The 23,001-nt window shown below is 52.1% G+C and overlaps 1 protein-coding gene across 1 annotated transcript in view; it reads right to left on the bottom strand.

Annotated features, from left to right (window-relative positions):
• The window catches only part of RTN4RL1 (reticulon 4 receptor like 1), a 73,250-nt gene that overhangs the window by 16,960 nt on the left and 33,289 nt on the right, over positions 1–23,001 (bottom strand). The gene's annotated exons all lie outside the window — the stretch shown is intronic.

A 23,001-nucleotide genomic window follows, 5' to 3' on the forward strand; every position in this document is an offset into this window, starting at 1 on the left:
GCACAAGTGGGGGAGGGGCAGAGAGGGAGACATAGAATCGGAAGCAGGCTCCAGGCTCTGAGCTGTCAGCACAGAGCCCGATGCGGGGCTTGAACTCACAGACTGCGAGATCATGACCTGAGCCGAAGTTGGATGCTTAACCGACTGAAGCACCCAGGCGTCCTAAGTTTTCGGATTTTCTTTTTTATGGTTTTTTTTTGTTTTTTTTTTTTTTTGAGATGGACAGAGTGTGAGTGGGGGAGGGACAGAGAGAAAGGGGGACAGAGGACCCGAAGCAGGCTCTGTGCTGACAGCCGCAAGCCCGATGTGGGGCTTGAACTCACGAACCCTGAGATCACAGCCTGAGCCAAAGTTGGATGCTCAACCGACTGAGCCACCCAGGTACCCCATAAGGTTCTTTTTTTTTTTTTTTTAAGCCACTCTTCGTCATTTATTTTAATTTAAAAATAATACTTGCCAACTGTGGAAAATGTGGAAAGTGGGGAAGTAAAAAAGGAAGAAAAATCATCACAACCCCATTAGCTTTGACAACCATCGAGAGTGCCTTGCTGTGCCTTCTTCCTGTACTTCCTTCATTTATGTAGGGATATATAAAATTTAAATAAAAATTTTATTTAAAGCAATAAAATTGGGATCATGCTATATAGGAGCTCTGTTCTCTGCGTTTTCTGCTTAACTTAGATCATTCATCCATTCAGCAGCTCGCCAGGTGCCTTCCTCTGTGAGGCTCTGCACTAAGGCAGCCACGGGGTGCTCAGCAGGCAGAGTGACCCCACCCTCCAGGAGAGTACAGTCTGAAACAGATACTCATCAAATGGCCACATCCACATATGATCACACTCCAAAAGGAGAAGTATAGAGAGAGAGGTCCGAGGAGCTATGAGGAATGTGGGGGCCCCCCTTGTCAGTGGGAGGGGGAAGGCTAGCAGACTGTCAAGATTGAGAAGGACTCCACTGGGGGGTGGGGAGCAGGATTCCAGGCAGAGGGAACAGCATGTGCTGAAGGCCCGAGGCCAGAGAAAACACACAGTTTAAGTAACAGAAGAACGGTGTGGTAACAGGCATGATTTGTAGGGGCTGCGGAGTATCCTTCTGAATGGACAGACCATAATTTATTTATCTGTGGAACATTTAGAGCGTTTCTCATTTTTCATGGTTATAAATTATCATGGCAAAACTGGTAACATTAGTTGCCTCCTGGGAGGGCTACCAGAAGCTCGGGGACTAGGGGCACCTGCAGGGCTCAGTTGCTTAAGCAGCCAACTCTTGATTTTGGCTCAGGTTATGATCTCACAGTTCGTGGGTTCAAGTCCCACATTGGGCTCTGTGCTCACACACCCGAGCCTGCTTCGGATCCTCTGTCTCCCTCTCTCTGCCCCTCCCCAACTTGTGCGCATACACACGTGCTCTCTCTCTCTCTCTCTCAAAAAAAAAAAAAAAAGTGAAAAAAAAAAAAAGAATAAGATCAAGGACTAGGGAGAGGGGAACTTCACTGTATACCTGTCAGGAACGTTTGGTTTATTGCCATGTGAATGTATTTATTGATTCTTTTAAGAGTCAGTTAAAGTAAATAATGTTGGAGTGAACATCTTTGTGTATAAAGCTTTGTCTGAATTTCTCAGCCTTTCCCTAAATCATATTCATTGAGCCAAAGTCTCTTAAGTCACCTTCCGGACAGTTTTGCTCACAGAGCCTTAAGTGCTATACCCAGAAGACCATCAGCCTTGGGGACTTTCAGGGACCCCACACTTCCCCATTTGCCTTCCCAACTAGACTGAGCTACTCAGAAGAGACAAGAGCTGTGTGGTTCATATGGAGAAGAGATCTCTGGGGTGGGGAAGCAAAGGACAGGAATGTGTGTTGAATCCCTCCTGTGTTGGTCAGACCCACCCATAACTGGGGGCACAACATACATTCATTGAATATTCCCCCAAGAACTTATTACGAAAGTATTAGTATCTGGGGCACCTGGGTGGCTCAGTTGGTTAAGCATCTGACTCTTGGTTTTGGCTCAGGTCACGATCTCGTGGTCTGTGAGTTCGAGACCCGCTTCAGGCTCTGAGCTGACGGTGAGGAGCCTGCTTGGGATTCTCTGTACTCCTCTCTCTCTCTCTGCCTCCCCCTCTCAAAAATAAACAAACATTAAAAAAAAAAAAAAGTATTGGGGCGCCTGGGTGGCGCAGTCGGTTAAGCGTCCGACTTCAGCCAGGTCACGATCTCGCGGTCCGTGAGTTCGAGCCCCGCGTCAGGCTCTGGGCTGATGGCTCGGAGCCTGGAGCCTGTTTCCGATTCTGTGTCTCCCTCTCTCTCTGCCCCTCCCCCGTTCATGCTCTGTCTCTCTCTGTCCCAAAAATAAATAAAAAACGTTGAAAAAAAAAAAAATTAAAAAAAAAAAAAAAGTATTAATATCCCCATTTTACAGTCAAGAAAAATAAGGCTCAATAAAATGTGGGCATTCACCCGAGATGGTGGAGCCGGGATTCAAACCAAGATCTCTCTTTTGAGGCCACTGCTCTCTCCCAGGCTCTCCGCCAGCCTCTTTCCCTCCAGCACCCAACAGGCAGCCCCCCTACCTCCCGTGAACTGTGTGCTTGCTCCCTTGCCAATAACTTCATTCCTGCCCCCGTCTTCATTATTTATTTTCTCTCCTGGTGCTTCACACTCATGAGGCTGGGAAAATGGACGAGGCAGATGGGGAAGGAAGTGGAAATTCTGTGTAATACCATCATCTGTATCACAAAACTTGTCTTAAGTGCCAGCCCCAGGGATTTGCTGGAGTTGGTGCGACAGAGGTGGGGCTGAAGGTCAGATTAAATTGGACTAGTAACCCCAGGGGGATACTTGAAAGAGGTTGCTAAAGAAAGCGTTTCCAGCAGGAATGCTAGCGGCTGAGGCAGCAGCAGGCAGCATGCTGGCCGGCCGGCTGGGTCAAGCCTGCTTAACGGGGCTTGGTGGTGACAGGCTTGGGTTCACACGTCCTCCCCCGGAAACCTGGAATCTTGCCTTTTCCCCCCCAATAATGAGTTGGTATAAAAATGGATCTTGAATAAAATCGTCTGCAGTTTTCAAATTTCAAACTGCATTAGTCAAAATATATCAAATTTCCGTGTACTGACTTACCACCTGCTCAAAATCTGATCCTTTTTCAGCTGGAATATATTGAAATATGAATCACCTCTCCTGAGAGGAAAAAGGGAAAAGCAGCCGAGGGAAGGCCCTTTTTTAAAATGTGCTGGTGGGTGAACTGCACTTGTGTGCTGCTTTGGGCTCCCCCAGCCTCCCCCAGCCTCCCCTTGGCAATGGTTGCTGGCTGGTCCAAGCCCCTCGGTTACTTCCCCGTGACACCTGGTTTCTTGCTCAAACCCCTATGCTCTGGGCAGTCTATGCCGCGTGCTACACAGCATGATCGCCTCAAGTCCTCAGCCTTTAACAAGTGTCAACCACGGGAGCACAGATGCACCACACAGGCCGATCAACAGTCATATTGCTGAATCCAATAGTGATCCTTTCGTCACTCCCTCATCCGCTCACACTCTTGAGAGCACTGGACACAGCTGGCCCTCCCTTTTGGAAGCACTGTCTTCTCTTTACGTCAGAGACAGGGCTCTGCCCTTTCTTCTCCTACCTGGCTGGCCGCTCTTCTCGGTCTGCTCTGCTGGCCGTCCCTCCCCTGCCTGGTCTCTGCATATCCCGAATCCCCAGCACTCAGCACTTGGACCTTCCAAGGGTCCACATCTATCCCTAGCATCTATTGGGGTGCTCACCCAGGCCCAGGTGTTAAGTACAATCTCCAGGGGGGACGAAGGCCGAGATACACGTCTCAGTCCGGAACCCCAGACCAGCCCAGGTGACATTACCACGTGGATATCTGACAGGCAGCTCCACCCGACGTGCCCTGAAGGTGTTTCCCACACAGGCTTCCCCATCCTAGTAACTGACAACCCCATCCTTCTGGTTGCTCAGGATGAACATCATTCCATGTTCCTCCTTTTCCTCTGTTCTCTTTTCCTTTAATCCATCAAGTCCCGTTTGTTCTAGTCTTGAAACGTCTCCCAAATCTGTCCACATCACTCGACCCCCACTGCCGGCGCCCCATCCCAAGCCGCCATCCTCTCTCCCCTGGACCGCTACAGTGGTCTTGCTAGCTGGTCTCCCTGCTTTTATCTCAGCTCCATCACCACCCACAGCCCACATCACAGCCACGAGGATCTTTGAAAACAGTAAGAGCTATCATGTTACTTTCCTGCCTGAAATCTCCCAGTGGCTTTCCACCGCACCAAACAAAATGCAAACTCCCTACCAACCCAGAGCATCCTCCTGACCGGCCCCCACCACCTCTCCAGCCCCACCCTGCACCATTCTCGCCTTCACTGGCTGCACCAGCCTTCCTGTTCCTAGACCACGGCAAGCTCATTCTTTTGCTTTATTTTATGGTAAAGTACACATAACATAAAATGTACTATTTTAACCGTCTTAAAGCGCATGATTCTGAGGCATTTAGTACATTCACAGTGTTGTGCAAACATCACCACTATGTAGTTCTAGAACATTTTCATCATCCCAAAGAGAAATCCCATACCCATTAGCAGTCACTCCCCATTCTTCCTCCCCCCGGCCCCTGGCAACCATTAATCTGCTTTCTGTCTCTGTGGATTTATCTCTTCTGGATACTTCATACAAATGGAGTGATACAATATGTTTGTCTGGGAGTGTGAGCACTGACTGTTCCTGACCAAACAAGGCCCCCAGGCCCTTGCAGGACCACCTCCTTCTTCTTCACATTCAGGCCTCAGCTCAAACATCACCTCCTGGTTTAATGCAGATGCCCCTACCAGCTCTGGTCCCCCCCTTTTTTTTTTCTCCTAGTCCCTCTTGATTACATAAGTACCCTGCTCTATTTCCCTCTTAGGGCATAACACTCACTGTGAGCGTCTTGTTTAATTATTTGTTTACATGTTTATCGTCTTCCCCCTTGCCTGCCTGTTCGCTGTGATGTCCCCAGCCGCCAGGACAGTGCCGGGCACCCAAGAGGCGCTTTCGGGGCAATTATCTGTGGATTGAATGAACCAGGGCACTACCGGTCCTGTGATGGAGTGTCTACAATGCTATGGAAACGTGGATGAGGAAGAAAGCAAGCAGTGCAGCCCTGAGTGGAGTCCCAGCGGGAAGGCAACCTCCAAGGGCATTGGGGGGTGGGGGGTGGCGGAAGGGGTAGGACATTCTGGTAGAAGGAAATGCACGGTCAAAGGCCTGGAGGCACGAGAGAACATGTCCAGTTTGGAGGCCTGTGCTGTCTTCTCTAGTTTGCAATTCGTCCCCTGATTGCTTCCCAGCCTCCCGCAGAGAAGACATCATATACGGCTGGGTGTTGGTTTTGACACAAGATGTGAGGTCCTGGCAGGGAAGAAAGGGTGGAGTCTGTTTCATTTGTTTCTCCCACCCTGGTTTCAGCATGTGCGGGACACCCTCACAGACACAAAAGAAGACAGACTGGTTCCAGGTTTTCTGATTTTGGAGTCACCCTGCAACCACCTTTAAGAGAGACGGAAAGGGGCGCCCGGCTGACTCAGTTGTGAGAGCATGCGCCTCTTAATCTCAGGTTGTGAGTTCGAGGCCCACACTAGGGGTAAGAGATTAGTTAAAAATAAAATCTTTAAGGGGTGTGCGGGTGGCTCAGTCGGCTAAGCGTCCAACTTCAGCTCAGGTCATGATCTCGAGGTTTGTGAGTTCAAGTCCCGTGTCGGGCTCTGTGTTGGTCGGCAGCCTGGAGCCTGCTTTGGATTCTGTGTCTCCCTCTCTCTCAGCTCCTCCACTGCTCACATTCTGTCTCTCTCTCTCAAAATTAATAAACATTAAAAGAAAATAAAAAGAAAGAAATCTTTGGGGCACCTGGGTGGCTCAGTAGGTTAAGCGTCTGACCTCAGCTCAGGTCATGATCTCGCAGTTTGTGAGTTCAAGCCCCGCGTCGGGCTCTGTGCTGACCGCTCAGAGCCTGGAGCCTACTTCAGATTCTGTGTCTCCCTCTCTCTCTGCCCCTTCCCTGCTTGTGGTCTGTCTCTTTGGGAAAAAAAAAAAAAAAAAAAAAAAAAAAAAAAAAAAAAAAAAAAAAATATATATATATATATATATATATATATATATATATTTTAAATAGATAAATAAAATATTTTTTAAAAAGAGAGAGATGGAAAGGTGGGAGAACTCGATGATGTATATTATACATTGTCAACTGTGTTTTGAGGATGGGGGGGCCTCTCAGGAGGGAGGCAGAGCTAGGATGGACCTGTAGCACCCCCATGGGTGCCCTCCTCACTGCCTTAATCTTTCTGGACTAGGCCACTGTCCCCTCTAGGTACTGGGTTGTCTGAGAGCCCTGTGTCTTTTATTTCTCCTGATCGAATCAGGCCCAGCTGACCCAGGCCCTGTGGCTCTGGGAGTCCAGCTGAGCTCCCAGGAGGAGAGGCCCTTCCCCAAAGCTAGTAGGCTCAGGAGGGCAAATTCAATTGTGTGCAAGGCAGGAGCCATTAACCTGTCTGTGGACTTTGGTGCTCCCACTCCCTCTCCCCTCTGTCAGCCGGCCTGTCCAGGCTGCCTCTGCCAGATTCCAGCCTCCCACCCTCCCAAGGGCCCCCTGCTGCCCCTGGTCTGTTCCCAGCCTCCTCTGTCCCTTAGTGCCCCATAGCTCCCATCACCCCTGTCTCTAGGGTCAGAGTGGATTTTGAGCTGAGGAGGAAAGCCAGACCATGAGGAATTCAGCCCCTCCTCAAAGACAAGCCAGACTCTTTGCCTTCCCACCCCTCAAACTTCTGAGTGTAATCTGCCCCTAGAAGTCCTTATGGGGGCACCTGGGTGGCTCAGTCAGTTAAGCGTCCAACTTCGGCTCAGGTCATGATCTTCTGGTTCGTGGGTTCAAGCCCCACGTCAGGCTCTGTGCTGACGGCTCACAGCCTGGTGCCTGCTTCGGATTCTGTGTCTCCCTCTCTCTCTCTGCCCCTCTCCCACTCACACTCTGCGTCTCGTTCTGTCTCTCAAAAGTAAAAATAAACGTTAAAAAATAAAAATAAAAATAAAAATAAATAAATAAATAAATAGAAGTCCTAATGGGGAAGAAGCCCTGGATGCAGGCTGGGGCCATCTGAGCAGAGAACTCTGAAGTCTCAAACACGTGGAGTGTGGTTTAGAGCCAGCTGTCCAGTGCACTGGCTGCTACCTACATGTGGCTTCTGAGCACTTGAAATGTGGCTATCTCACAGGCTTAGTTCAAAAAAGGCTTGCTATATTGATTACGTGTTGAAACGATACTACTTTAAATATATTGGGTTAAATAAAAATAAAAATATCTTAAATGAAGTTCACTTGCTGCTTTTTCCTTTTTTCATGTAGCTGGTAGAAGATTTACAGTACCTGTGGCTTGCATTTCTGTCAGCACTGCTCTTGAGTGATGGGCACGGGCTCCAGGTGGGCACATCTCCACGGACTCCTTGCCCTTTGGGGAGGGGGACAACAGGAAGAGGGCCCGAGCAGGGCCATCCAAACCGTGGACCTGCTTGGAGGAAACCAGTCCTGACACCCACTCGAAGGGCTCCCCTAAAGGAGCACAGCTGGAGGACCGCTGAAGGACGGCCCCCAGGAAGGGGCGTGGCCTGGGGCGGGCAGCAGGGGGAAGGCCTTTGCTGTCCCTCACTGTTCCTCTAGCACAGCACTGCTTCAGCACCTACCTGGTGCCAGGTGCTGCCCAGGCACTGCAGATGCAGCTGTGGGCAGCACAGACCCTTGGGGTGGCTCACGCTGTCGTGGGGCGGCAGACCCACAGGTGGCTCCCTGTGGCCCCTGGGAGGGGCAGCGGCAGGGGTGCACCCAGGAATTGGAGAGCCCCAGGAGGTGGCTCTGAGCAGCAGAGAGAGCAAACAGAACTCTCTGGGAAAGTTGGCATGGCAGATCCCCAAGCTGGAATGCCACAGACCTGAGAAGGGAAAGAGGAGAGGGAGAAAGAGAGAAGAGGAAGGAGAAATAAAGATAGAAGAAGGAGAGGAGAGAGGGAGAGATGCCCATGAGGGGTGTGGCTCTGGTGCAGAGAACCGCTTTGGTTCCAAGGTCTGAGTGGTGGCGACAGGATGCCCAGAACGGGGCTGAAGAAGCTGACTGGAGGCTTGCTTTTGCATGGGAACAGCGAGGGCGGTGGGGTGGTAGGAGGCTGCCAGGGGTAACACATTCTCGATAAAACTGGGAGATGTGGGTGGCACCATGTGGGGATGAGTGGGGTGGGGTGGGGGGGCTTGATGAGAAGGAGGGGCTGTAATGGGACCCCTGGGGCAGGCCAGGCTGGGGAGGCTGGCCTCTTGGTTGCCTCCTTCTCCATGTGTCCCAGGAGCCCTCATGGAGGAGGAAGGTGGGTTGGGAACACTTCAGAGTAGGTCTGGCTGACCCTTCCAGATGTTCAGGGCAGAGCTGGCCTGGGGCCTCTCCTGGTGAAGACCTCTGGACCTTCTGTGCCCTTGCCCCAGGCCTCATGGACACATGCCACCGTGGACGACTGTGGCTTCTGTCTTCCCCCGACCCCAGAAAGGGACAACTTGCTCTCTTTCCTGCTTCAAAGCCCACAGCGCCCTGTTAGGCTCTCCACCAAAGCCCCCGCTTCCTGCTCCAGAACAGGGCCAGCTCAGTTCATGCAGTCAGGATGAGGAACAAATCAGGAGCACCTCCAGAGCTAATGAATGATCTGAGCCTTCGGCTCAGGTCAGCAGTCCCCCACCAGCCTCCCTGGTCCTCTTGTGATGGCTCATTATTCCAGTATTCCCAGGAGACAGACGGAATTTTCCCCAACACCGCCTAATTACATTCCAGCTCTACGTGATACAGTGACATGTGTCCAAGCCACACACACAATTCCCAATAAGACCGCGAGGAGAGTGTTCCTGCAGAGGTGCGAACAGCAATGTTTTAATCTTGAAGTGTGCGCTGAGAGCTGTTTCCTGGGAAGGCCCTGGGATGACACCCTCCTCTAGGTCAAGGGCAAGCCTCATTCAGGGGTGATGGCCAGAACTAGCCCTGAGGCCAGACAGGGACAGACAGGAGAGACTTCAAAGGGAGGGCAGCTGTGGGGAGGGGTGTGTGTGTTTCCTGAGAGCCTGTAACAAGGAATGGGACAGGGTTCTGATCAGGAATCTCGAGAGTATTCCAACTTAATGCAGGGCTCCCTTGGGTTGATTCCTTCCCCATGCCAAGTGCAGTCTCTCAGCGTGTTCCCAGCCTGGCAGAGTCCCTGGGATGGGAGAGGACAGGCTGTCTTCTGGAGCCCGGTGTGGCTCTGAGTCTCAGGGACTGCCCACCCCCACCAACAGAGCCACGGGACACTATGGAAGCTCCTGGAGGACGGGGCACACTCCCCGGCCCCTCCTCTCCCTCCAGCCTTTGTTCCATCACCCACGATGTGAGTCGGAGCCTCTGCAGGGCCCAGGCTCACAATCTTAACCAGACTCAGCTAAGGGTCCAGCTGCATCGGCCTCGTTCTATGTGGTCTTCACAGCTTTCTGTCCTGCCCCTCTCTGTGGCCATTGCAAGCCCTCCCTTCTCTCCTTGAATCCCTACCCTTGACCTCCCTGCCTGACCCCTCACCTTCACAGAACCCTCGGACATCCAGCCTCAGGCCTGAAGTTCTCAGGCCTCCTGCCTGAGGCTGGCTCTGGCCCCTCCGTCTTACCATCCCCATCCCAAGGTTTCAATTCAAATGCCTACAGGGGCCTAGCAGGAAACAGAAAAGGGTAGAGATAGAGGCTCAGGGGGCAATCTGGAAGCCAGGCTTATCTCGAGGGCCCCAGGCTCTGGCCAAGTGTTGCCCTGAAAGAAGGGAGGCCTGGGTTATTAGCTCTTTTGATTTTGCCAGAGGCTGGAAATCAGGCTTTTTTTTCCTTTTTTTTAAAAAATACAATCGGTTGGCAGCAAATACAACAAAACAAAGAACAAAACAAACACAACTCCTACAGCCTGATTGCCCCTGAGCCAGGCTTTCTGATAGCTGCCTCCCAGTCCGGGGGCCCTACTCCCTGACTCTTCGGTCCCCAGCCATGCTGCTCCCTCTGCCTACAGACTCGCTCAGGTCTCTCCCACTTCCAGCCTAACCAGAATCTTCCTGCAGCTACCCAGCTACCACTTCCCCCCATCCCAGGCAAACCGCAGTGCAGTGGGCCCCCTTCCTCTCCTGTCTCTCTCTTTCAAGCCCCTGCACCTGGCATTTCACCCCTTCTCGCACACAAACTCCCAGCTTGTGCCCAAATCCAAGTTTCCAGTCCCCTGCTTGCCTCAACTGCTCCTGGGGCCAAAGCGCCCCTTCAAATCTTCTCCCGCCCCGATTTCCTTGACACAGCTCTCTCCTGGGTACACTCCAACATGGGCCACTCTGGCCATTCTTTCTCAGCCCCTGTCCTGGGCACCCCTTCCCCATCTCATTGTATCCACAGTCCCCGGGGGCCACCATGACCCAGGCAACTTCATCTGTGCTTGGCTCTCTCCGGGCTCCAAATCTCAGTCTGAGATTGGAGTTCATGTCCCTGAACATGCTCCCTGGATCTCCCAGACTCTTGCTCTTAGGTATTCACAAAATAGACATGACTCTCCAAGCTTCCTCTCCCCTATCCTGGGTCGCCTTCTTGGGGGCCACTACCTCCTCAGTTTGCAAAACACCTGGATTCTGCATTCTCCCTCTCCCTTGGGTTCAGCTCGCCAGGTCTTACAGCTTCTGCCTTGGGAGCTCTCTCTGGATGGTGCAGCTACCTCTGGCTAATCTCCTGCCTTACCCTTGCCCTGTGCTGTCTTCCTCCGTCTGATGAGCTTTTCTTTTTTTTTTTTTTTAATTTTTTTTTGAACGTTTATTTATTTTTGAGACAGAGAGAGACAGAGCATGAATGGGGGAGGGTCAGAGAGAGAGAGGGAGACACAGAATCTGAAACAGGCTCCAGGCTCTGAGCTGTCAGCACAGAGCCCGACGCGGGGCTCGAACTCACGAACCGCGAGATCATGACCTGAGCCAAAGTCGGACGCTTAACCGACTGAGCCACCCAGGCGTCCCTGATGAGCTTTTCTTAAACTTGGCTCTGACTGCATCACTCCAAATGTCTGTGACCCTTCTTTCAGGAGGGTGTCTAACTCTTTGTCTACTGTCCCAGGTCCTAAGCCCACATTCCCCTCTGGTCAGGAGCCCAGCCATGTTGACCAGCTGTAGTCTCTTGAATACACTGCATTCTCTTCCATTCATAGGCCTTGGGTCATGCTTGGGTCCCTCTGCCTGGGACGTCCCTCGTTCCTTCACCTGCCTGCTAATTCTCACTTGGCCAGAGGGGTTCTCCCCACTTTGGGCTTACCTAGATCACTGTGTTCATTCAACAGGGCCTCAACATTGTCAGTTTGCATGTAGGTATCTCTTGTCGTGTAGAAGAGTGAATATACAAATGCCAGACCACATATATAAGCAGAACTCTGACTCCCAATCTACGATAACCAGCCCAAGACACCATCCCATAATCTGTAGTAACCAGCCCAGGAAGCCAGCCTGCTCCTTGTTGGAAATCAGATCCGTTGGACGTTGGACCACATCTCTAATAGGACCACGGTCACTCCTGTGGCAATCAATCCAAAATGTCCAGGACTCGATAAGCTTCCCTAATTTTTGTCCCCACTTCCAACTCAGGACCAACCAAGCAGAGAAAGCCAAACATGGTCCCCTAACCAGTCAGTGAGAATGCCTCACTCCCCCTTCTCCCGGGTCCAGTTTTCCCCATCACGACACCCGTCCAATCAGGACACACCCAGCGACTTTTCTCTTTCACACGAAAACTTTTCCACTCCTCTGCCTGACTTTGAGCCTCTGCCAGGATGTGAGTGACGGTGGCTGACTCCCTTGGAAGAATAGCATGCTCTGAATAAATAGCCCTTCCCTGTTCTCATTTGGTAGGTCTCCGTTTATTTCCATATGTGTAACAAACCATTCTAGATTTGACGGCTTAAAATAAAACCATTTTATGACCTCATGGCTCCGTGGGCCATGGGTTCCACAGGATGCTTCTTCTATTGTTCTCACTTGGGGTTTCTCACATGGTTGCAGTCAGATGGTTGCAAGCACTGGGGTCACCTGAACTAAGATGCTGGGACACCTTAGCCTCTCCCCGGCTCCGTGTGATCCCGAGAGTTCGCTCAGTGCGGTTCCTGCATGTGACCTTTCTAGCAGAGCAGCCCTACTTCTTACGTGGTGGCTCGATCTCCCAAAACCACAAAAACGAGGCTGCTGGCTCGCTTCAGGCTGGGGCCTGCAAATGGCACAGCCTCAACTCTATTGCCTCCCACTGGCTACATCAAGACGCAGGCCAGCCCGATTCCTTGTGGGGAGGGACCCTCACAAGGACACAATAGCCCGGAGCTCGGGGACTGACACTGTTCTTGGTCTCTGGGCCCTCGGCATCGAGCGGGGGGCCAGACTGAGTCAGTGCTCAGCAAGGCTGAATGACCCAGTGAATGGATGGAAGGATGGTGGGCCCGGCAGATGGACAGAGAGGCCTCATACTGGCTTCCCTGCCCCCCGGCCCACACCGCCACGTTTCCTTCACATAAACACTGCTCTCTGCTGCTTAATTCTCCTCTATTTTTAAACCTCTCAAGCAGTGAGTAGTGCTTAACATTTTTTGCATCAGGACCCCTTAGGGAATCTCATGAAAGCTGCGGGAGACCCTCTCCCTAGAGAAGAGCGCCTCCATCAAATCCCTCACACTTCTGCAGCACACTAATGACAGCTGCGCGTCACTGAGATCTTTACCGCGTGCTGCCAGCGACAATGTGCAGTGCGGCATGACTGTTACCTGGGCTTATTGCCCCAAACGTGCTGCAAGGTGGATCCTACCATTTCGTTCCATTTTATAGATGAGAAAGCCGAGGCTCAAAAAGGTTAAGGAATGGGGCGCCTGGGTGGCTCAGTGGGTTAAGTGCCTGACTTTGACTCAGGTCACGAGTCAAAGGGTTTGTGAGTTAGAGCCCCACGTCGGGCTCTCTGCTGTCAGCACGAAGCCTGCTTGGGATCCTCTGTGCCTCCCCCACCCCCACCCCCACCCCTCCCTACCCCTCCCCTGCTCATGCTTTCTCTCAAAAATAAATAAACATTTTTTAAAAATGTCAAGGAATAAGTAGAAAGTGGCCTTGGGACTCCGAGCAGGCAGTTCTGACCACAAAGCCCCGACGCACCCCAGCAGTGCACCTTATAGTTTCGGGGGGTTCCAGGATGCTCTGAAGGCCAGCTGTGAACCTCGGATTAAGAACTCCTCTCTAGGGGCGCCTGGGTGGCGCAGTCGGTTGAGCGTCCGACTTCAGCCAGGTCACGATCTCGCGGTCCGTGAGTTCGAGCCCCGCGTCAGGCTCTGGGCTGATGGCTCGGAGCCAGGAAGGTGTTTCCGATTCTGTGTCTCCCTCTCTCTCTGCCCCTCCCCCGTTCATGCTCTGTCTCTCTCTGTCCCAAAAATAAATAAAAAACGTTGAAAAAAAAATAAAAAATAAAAAAAAAAAAAAGAACTCCTCTCTAAGAGTTCCTAGAGTCTTACTTCCTTTTTTTTTTTTTTTTTTTTTTTTGAGAGAGAGAGAGAGATAAAGAGTGAGCAGGGGAGGGGCAGAGAGGGAGAAAGAATCCCAAGCAGGCTCCACACTGTCAGTGCAGAGCCTGATGCAGGGCTTGAACTCAGGAACCGTGAGAGCATGACCCGAGCCAAAACCAAGAGTCGGACGCTTAACCGACTGAGCCACCCAGGTGGCCCCAGAGTCTTACTTCCTGACTGAAGTATCCTACCTGGCCTCAAGACCCTAAATAAGCCAACCCCACCCTTTGCTTCCCACTGGCTGGCTGGCTACTCTGAGCATACCTAGTGCTGCCTTCAGCCCGACCACCTGACCCTCCTCCCCTCCTGGCCCCTCCTCTGAAATGCTCTCTCTCCTCTTGGTCTTCACCCAAAAGTTGAGGCTCTCTTCTTCTGGCGCTTTCCCTGATAGTCTGCCCCAGACTTATTCCCTCATCTGCTTGGGGGTTCTTATCATTTCCTGAGTAAGTGCTAACTTCCCAACTTAGTTGTGATCACCTTGAGATCAGAGACCCGCCCTCCTCCCGACTTTCTCGCCTTCCTAGACAGACACTCATGTAAACACTAACTGCTCACAGACTCCCCCCAGGCCTATTTTCTCTGTTCTTTTTGGTTTCTGGATCCTCAAACCCCAGAGCTGAATGAGACCCCAGAGTGGACCAGGCCAGAGAAAGGATGTGTCTCCTTTCAGCAGAGAAGCAACAGCTGAAATGCAGTTTTGGAACCTAGCCAGGGCCCCATCCCTGCTTGGTCACTCCAGCAGGGATATCTCATGGCATCTGTTTCTTTCTTTTGCATTCTCAGGGGACAGCATGTTGCAGGAAATCCGTGCAACATGGATTTCCCGATAAGAATGAATACAGATTGAAAAGAATGTGCACATGTTGGTCAGACAGACAGCTTCTAGGAGAGATCACAAGACAAAAGAAATACCAGCTTCCAGAATCCCATGAGATTCTGTTCTTATGGCACCCTCCACTCACAGTGGGTCAGCAGTGCTCAGCTGTGCCCAGTTCATGGACGGAAAGCAGAGAGCAGAGTGTTAAGACTACCGGAGACCCAAGGACAGAGGTGACTGACACCCCCCCACACACAATTCCTACACCTCATATACACCATTTCTGTCCTTGTGGGCTGGCCCCTGCCCCTCATGATCAGCCTGGAGGTTAAGGTTACTATTTTCCAGGCCATGGGTCAATCACGCTGTACTCATTACAACAACACAAGCAAACAGTTTTAATAGTAAAATTCATTTTGTAAGTGAGGGCAACAAAGCTCTAAGTAAATGACTTGCCCAGGACTGCTGTTTTAGTCGAGTGTCATTAGGTACTCTGAGGACAGTTTAATAGAGATAATTGACAAAGGTGTAGGCAGGGCCTAGGGAATCCACGGGGATAACAGATAACAGGCAAGAAAGCACCGGTGAGTGTCACCACCCCTTAGCCTGGAGTGGGGAGGGAGGGGACTGGCAATCAGAACCCAGAACAGAGAAGCTGTGTGGAGAGCACCCCTTGACAAGAGCTGAGAGCAGCCTGTAGGGAGGGGGATAAATACCCAGCAATCACTCTCCTTCCTCCCTCTGATCACCTGCCAGTGCCTCCTGAATGGGAAGTCAGAGGGCAGGAGCCCACAGGTGTTGATATACAGGTCAGCCCCGGGGCGCCTGGATGGCTTAGTTGGTTGAGCATCCGACTTTGGCTCAGGTCACGATCTTGCGGATCATGAGTTCAAGCCCCACATCGGGCTTGCTGACACTGTCAGCTCAGAGCCTGCTTCAGATCCTCTGTCCCCATCTCTCTCTGCCCCTCCCCGGCTTGTGCTGCCTCAAAAATAAATAAAACATCAAATATGTATGTACAGGTCAGCCCCTGGCCATAGGGAGGGGGCAAGTGGAATCCTGTAGCAAGCACCTGCACCAACTGGGAAGTGTCAGAGATGGCCACGCAGACTTGACTGCCTGCCAAGGCCAAATATTTAACCCTTCCACTGCCATATGTCCATGGGCTGGAAGCCAGAGAGGCCCAAAGGGGGTGCACACAAGTCTGAGGGCCCTCATTGCCCCAAAGCGGACTTTCTAGTTCTTTGAGAAGATGTGGTGTGGGAGGTTTGAGGAAGTCCCCAGCAGAGGGGAGCTGCGCTTCTACAATTAACCTAAAAGCCTTTTATTAGCATCTTGGCCTAAAAGGGCCCGGACACCCACATAGAACTGGGTCTCCCCGCCCCTGACTGGCTTCCAGCTTGGGGTAGAGAAAGGGTTTCGGCACAGGTGTGGGCTGAGGCTCTGCAGTTCAGAGAATGAGCACATGGCACAACCCCTTCAGGGGCAGGGTTAGGCTGCACCCCTGTGGCAGGAAGCTCGGGGTGACCTAACGCCACATCATCTCACCGCACCCCATTCCATTTGCAGATTTATTAAATCGAGAGCCAATTCTGACACGGTTTCTTTCAAGCACTTCTACCTTGCAGGTGTGCAAAATTTATTTGAGATAAAGAAAACCATTACAGAGAGAGCCCGCAACCTTCAAAGCCCACCTCTGAGACCAGAAAGAAATAAAAACAGTAGCCCGTACAAACGCGCAATTAAGTTTCCAAATACTTGGGAGCCAAGAGAAACACCATCCCTGCGGAGAGCAGGTCTTTAAGGCAATTTTCTTGAACTCTATTCAGCACTCACTCAAAATGCCTTTTAAAAATAACATATGATTTTCCTCCCTCTCCAAAGGCCCCCTTGTTCTTTCTCTTCCAGGTAAGAATGAGCTAGCTCTGGAGTGAGAAATTTGCTCATTTTGATAGGGGATGATGGACTATGTTTCCAGGAAGGCAGATAAGAAAGCCAACCAAACATCCCTGCCCACTGGTGCAGGAGGCTTGCTGGGTGTGGGGAGGCCCGGGTACTGGGGGCTGGCCTCCCGGGACCTTCCCTGACCCACAGAAGGCCACAATGCCAGCCAGCAGACCTGGCTCTGAGGAGGTGTCTATCCACAGCCAAGGCTGAGTTCAACAAATGCCCACCTCTCCCAGGGGGATATCTGATCCCCCGTGAGGAGGAGGGGGAGGCTCGTTCGCTGTCAGGTTTGCTCAGAATAAAAGATTCCTTTTTCTTTTCTTTTTCTTTTTTATTATTATTTTTTAAAGCTGCAGAGTTTCTTTAATTTTTTTTTAATGTTTATTTATCTTTGAGACAGAGAGAGACAGAGCATGAATGGGGGAGGGGCAGAGAGAGAGAAGGAGACACAGAATCCGAAGCAGGCTCCAGGCTCTGAGCCATCAGCCCAGAGCCCAACGCGGGGCTCAAACTCACGGACCGCGAGATCGTGACCTGAGTTGAAGTCGGACGCTTAACCGACTGAGCCACCCAGGCGCCCCTCTTTTTCTTTTTTAAAAAAATATTTATTTACTTTTGGAAGAGCACAAGCAGGGGAGGGGCAGAGAGAGGGGGAAAGAGGATCTGAAGCAGGCTCTGTGTTGACAGGCTGACCGCAGCGAGCCTGATGTGGGGCTTGAACTCCCAAAACGTGAGATCATGACCTGAGCTGAAGTTGGACGCTTAACCGACTGAGCCACCCAGGGGCCCCAAAAGATTCCTCTTTCTATACGAGGTTAAATGAGGTACAAAGAGGTGCAAAGCACACTCCCTCTGAGTGCTGCAGAGGGAGACAGGACACACGTTCCAGACTTGCCACTCTGCAACAGTGTGACTTTGGGCAGGTGGCTTGGCCTCACTGAGCTTCAGGCCTCTAAGCCGTAGAATGAGACACTTGACAGGGCTTTTGGGAGAAAGTGTCGTTTATCTGTTAGAGCACCTAAAGGGTTATACTCCCCGAGGACAGGCAAAAACCACTGCAGCTGGGACTCTCAAATCATCGCCCCACTCCTGGAAAGGGCCACCACCCAATCACCAGGGCAGGGAGCCAGAGATGGCCACTATGCAGAAATAGCACAGGCCATGGCTGAAAGCCCAGGTTTTGGATGGGACTCCGCTTTGAACCTCAGCTCATCATTCAGTCTCTATACGCCCCATGACCCTTAGCTTCTGTGACCCTCAGTTTTCCCATCTGTGAAATGGGAATGTTAATATGTAGTACCAGATCAAATGAGCTAATTCATGCAAAGTGCTTAGCTCCTGCCTGGCACAGCATAGATGCTTAAGAAGCAGTTCTTCTGTTATCATTATGGCCCTTCCAGATCAGACTTCATGTACTAAAATTTAATAACATTGTTTCCTTGTATTTATTTTTGTAGTTAGTTTCTATTTATGGCAAGTGATACTGGGTTTCCATTTATAGAAGTGTTATCCTTTCCTTTTTAAACACATTCATTTAAGCTAAAGTGGGTCAACATAGAGAAGGAAAAAGAGTGAAAAAGTAGTGCCCCGTGGTGCAAAGATGGGTGAGACGCTGGGAAGGTGTGCGGCAGAGGCTGAAGTTTGGGAAACCCCAAGAAAATAACCTGCGTGTAAAGCCAGAAGCGAGGCCCAAGCTGTACCCCACGTCTACCCCATGGCCATCCCGAGGTTGTTCAGAGGCAGGGGACCTTGGAGTCTCCCCTTCCTCCCCTTCGTTGGACAGACCATCTTGTCCAGGTGGAAGTCCCCAGCTTCCCTGAGGATGACTTTCTCAAAATGAGGGCATCAGTGAAGAGCCGCCAGGGGCCCCTTGCCTGACTGCCTCTTGGGGGGCCTGGGCCCCAGGAGTGAATCACGGATCTTGAGGCGAGTCTGGCCAGAGACCGCTGGTCTGGGGATTGAGGACGGGGGAGTGTGCGGGATGCGGTCCCTTTCAGGAGGGAAACCAAATGCCATCCTTCTACAACTTCTAAGGAGAGACTTGGAGCAGCTAGGAAATAAAACACCATCCTGGCTCTCGCCACCGAGGTGTTACAACTCAGTCTCGGTTGCCTGGCAACCGCGCAGGTGTGTGATAGGGCGAGCGGCGCTCCCGGGGAGCCAACCAGCGCCGGCCGGGCCTGCCCAGGTGGGGGCCGGTGGGGGGAGGGGCCCGCAGCCGCAGCCGCCCGCGGCACCCCGCCACCCTTCTGCTGCCCCTCCTCCTGCCCCCTCCGAGAGGGAGGCGCTGCCGTTGCCTCCGGCGGCCGAGGTTTGGACGGCTGCCAGGCCCCGGCACCCGTGTTCCTGCCTCCACTGCCGCCTGTAGCCGGTGTTGGGTCACACCGGCTTCAGGATCACAAGCCAGGAGCCCTGACCTGGTGCAAGGCGGCCTCCTGCCCGCCCCCCCTGCACACACACTTGAGCCCAAATCACGCATTTCAGAGAAACCCAAGAATGGGGACAGGCGACACCTCCCTCTCTCTCTGGGATCTGGACACCTCCCTCTCTGGGATCTGGACTCTCGTTTAGCACATAGATACACTTCCCTCCGTCCCCAGAGAAAGTGCTTATGGAGCAGAAGCCTTCGGAGGGGGGATCTGGTGGACTCCTGCAGAAGCATCCAGGTGGTTCTGCAGCTTGCCTCCCAGCACCAACAGCTAGAAATGGTGGCCAAGAGAGCTGGCTTGAAATTAGGCCTGCATTCGGATTCCAGCTAGGCACTGACCGGCTAAGTAACCTTAAGCAAGCCATGTAACCTCTCAGTTTGCTCACCGGTAAAATAGGGGGGTGGCGGGGGGTGGGGGGGGACAGACCTTACAGGGCTGCTGTGCAGATTAAGTTATACATACAGAACATTAAGCATGGCGCTTGGCAAATTCTTAGTCCTCATTTTCAGAAAAATGGTTCCATTAGGGCCTGGAAGCCATTGCCACCAGGAACAAGTCACGGAGTTGCTGGGGAGACTCCCACCCCACCCCCTCTTCTAGTCACTTCTACAGGTGGCTTCTCAGTGGTGGGGCCCAGTGAAGGACAATGGGTCACTCTGCTCCCCATGTGGTGACCGAACCCAGGCAGCAGAAGTCAGGGCCCCTGCATTGGCTGCCTCCTATAGAAATGCTAAATGAGGGGGCAGTTGGTGTGGGCCCTCGAGATTTCTGCCTGACTCGCTCCACCCTCTCCTGGCCCTGCCTTTTCTCTCTCCAAGGTGGCAACCTCCACGGGGTCCTCATCAACCTGCACTAATAACGCTCCTTCCCTCTGCAGAGGCTGCTTACATGCAATTCAGCAGGACCAGCCACTTTCCCCCAACACATACACACACACACCCCTTCAGGAAAGAAAAGGGAACACAAGCCCACTCCCATCCTTTGCCAGGTGGGGCAGTTCTCTCTGGAGACTGCCTCCCCCATGCTCTTCCTTCCATCTTCTACCCTTTACTGCCTTCCACTTGCTGACAGGCAGGCAAGCAGGCAGGCCAAGTGTGAAAGCGCTCCTGCCGGGGAAGTGCGTGGAGAAGGAAATCAGTGACTGAGGCCAACCTCATCCAACCTTCTGGGAGTCTCCGGGGAAGCTTTGCTGAACCCCAGGGGCTGAAGACCCAGACTTTGTCCCGCACTCCCCTGCCTAGGGGTGCCTCCAAATCCCTGCACTCCAAATCCACTTGGCTCAGATGTGTTTTCTTAAAAAGATTAATCCACGGAATCCCAGGCAGTCTTTGACATTGATGTTTACATGGGGTTTCTAAAAGCTTCTGCTTTTCAGTGGGAAGCCAACATATTAACATGTTAACAGTTGTGCTTGACTCTGCTTGGGTGTATGGGCTTTTCCTCCCTGCCTCTATAGTTTTCTGTACTTTTCAAATGTTCCACAGATGGCATGTTTTACTTTTGTAGTCAAAATAAACAAACAAAAACAAAAGATTAATTACTGGGCCCGCTCAGCAACCTGTTCAAATCCTTATTGCAAATGTAGCAGGGTTTCCCCAGGGGGTCAGAACCAGTCCCAGTTCCTGGCTCTGGGATGCTTCCTGGAGCCACACGGGGCAGGAAGGGCAGGGAGGCCCTGATGGGACAAAGTGCTCCAGATGAGCCTTGATCTGACCCCAGGGGGAATGGCTGTGGTCACAGTGGGTGGCAAGAGGTCAGCAGTTTCCTGGGAGTCACCTGCCCAGGTCACCAGCCAGAAACTGCCCTCTGATGAGGCCTAGAAATGAAGCTGACTCCATCCTGCTATTTCCCTTTGCTCAGCCCTGTCTCTCCAGGGACGTGAGGGAAATGGGCCGCTGCTGGGGGTATCCCTCTCTCATCCCTGAAGCTGCCTCATCTGTCTGTCCTGAGCCACTCCACACAGGTCTCTGCTCCTTCCCAGCTCAGCCTGCCTCCAGCCTGATGCAAATAATGCTGCCTAAGACACTGCCCCAGGAAATACCAGCCTTGACCAGCCTTGACCAGCCTTGACCCAGGAAGCTCTGGGACCCTACAGAAAAGGAGACTTACCAGGGTGCTAGAGAGGAAAGGGTGTAAACTTCTCGGCTCTTCCAAAATAACTGTAGGACAGGTACTGGGCTCAGCCCTATGTGGGTGAAATCCTTAACTTCCCAATACCCCAGCAAGGTGGGTGTTATTGTTTGTCTTCTAGATGACAAACTTGGAGCTCAAAGAGAATCAGAGGCTGCTGTAATACCCACAGGTAGAAAGTGGAAGAGCAAGAGCCAAAGCCAGGTTCTCTGGGGTCACCCTCTTGCTCACGAACATGAGACCGAACAAGGCCGGGATGGAGGCAGCCCACGGCTTCTACGCCCCAACCTTCCACCTTCCAGTGGACCTGCCCAAAGCCTGGGCTTGGACAAACAGCCATACTGTGCTCAATCCCAACAGAAATGAATGGAAGGGGGCTAAGTACAAACACGGAGACCCTTCCGTGGATGCCCGGCAGGAAGCCCTTGCCTCTTCTTGCTCAGAGGTAGGTTGCCAGGGCTCCCCCGTATCACCAGTCTGCTGAGAGTGGAGTGAGGGGGGCCAGCAACTTGCTGAGCTAGGGGAATGTGGAAGGGGAGGGTCAGGGGGCAGCAAAGTGAAAGCAGAGGAGGAGTAATGGCTGGTAAGTCATTGTTTACTGGTAAACTGAGTCTCTCTTTACTGGGAGCTTCTTGAAGGCAAGGCTGGTCTTTTCACAGTTCAATCTCAAGTACCCAGTGGGGCGGGGGGGGGGGGGGGTTGGTGGTGGTGGTGGTGGGGGCAGCAACCAGAAAACTGGGTAAATGCCTCTGGGGGCCAACAGGGGGCCATCTGGTGGGTGAGCTATGCTGATATCCCACATTCTTCTGAGGACACATGTCCAGCTAATGGCACCAGTGAAGGCCAATGCTAACAGCAGCCACAGCCCCTCCCAAGGCCATGCAACCTAATTCTGTATCCATGACTTGTGCTTTTTCATAGAAGGGGCCCCCGAATTGCATAAGCTTCAGGCTTCATGAAATCTGGATCTGGCTCAGGATGCCTAAAGCTGGAAACTCCCTCTGCCTGTAACGAGGCCCACACCCTGCTCCGTGCTGGCACGGGTTCGCCAGCCTTCCCAGGGAAAGAAATTGAAAACCACGCCCTAATGACAAGGGTTGGTGGGGGCCCTGAAGCCCAGTGACAATCAGGTCTCGGTCATAATTGAGGCCATGTATCCACCAATACAGACCCTCATGTAGTCACATTATCACAGAGTCCAGTGGGTTCTTAATCGTCTCGAGTGGGGGACCTTCTTGAGAATGAAAGCCCTGATGCTCTAAGACGTACCCGCACATGAAACAGTACTTATCATTTTCGGGGGTTATGGATGCCTGAGGACCATCAATTGAGTCTGTAGGAATTGGAGAAGGCCAGGCCGGGCCCCTGCTATGGAGACAGCATGATATGACGATGGACAATGGGTGATGTGGGCTCCATCCCTGCTTCTAAGTCCCTTCACTTCCCCAAACCTCCACTGGGCTTTGCATTAAGTGTTCCCTAAATTCCTCCCAATTCTAGGATTCCGATTTCCATGATATACGCAACAAGCATTTTTCATACGCTGCTCATTTAATTCTCTCAATTACTCTGTGGAACAAATATCCTTTGCTCCAATTTGCAGATCAAGAGACCCCTCTGTCTGCATGTGGGGTAAAGGAACTCCCCCCAAGGGGTGTGGCGAGTGGTGGGGCTCGGATGTGAAACTGGGTCTCGGGGCTCCTGGGTGGCTTAGTTGGTTGAGCATCCAACTTTGTTCGGCGCAGGTCATGACCTTGCAGTTTGTGAGTTCAAGCTGTCAGCACAGAGCTTGCTTGGGATCCTCTATCCCCCTCTCTCTGTCCCTCCCCAGCTTGCGCTCTCTCAAAAATAAACATAAAAAAAAAAAAATGAAACTGGGTCTCTTGAACTGCACAAGCCTGTGCCTATACCAGTGGCCACAACCAACCCCCTTGGTCCCCTCCTTCTCACACCACTGTCAACTCTGCATTGAAATATGGGGCTTTCTGTCCACCTCTTGCACTTCTTGGCTTCAAGTCACCTACCTCCCACTTTCTGTCCTCAGGGCCTG

Source organism: Neofelis nebulosa, chromosome 16, assembly GCF_028018385.1.
Source record: "Neofelis nebulosa isolate mNeoNeb1 chromosome 16, mNeoNeb1.pri, whole genome shotgun sequence".
Lineage (NCBI taxonomy): Eukaryota > Metazoa > Chordata > Mammalia > Carnivora > Felidae > Neofelis > Neofelis nebulosa.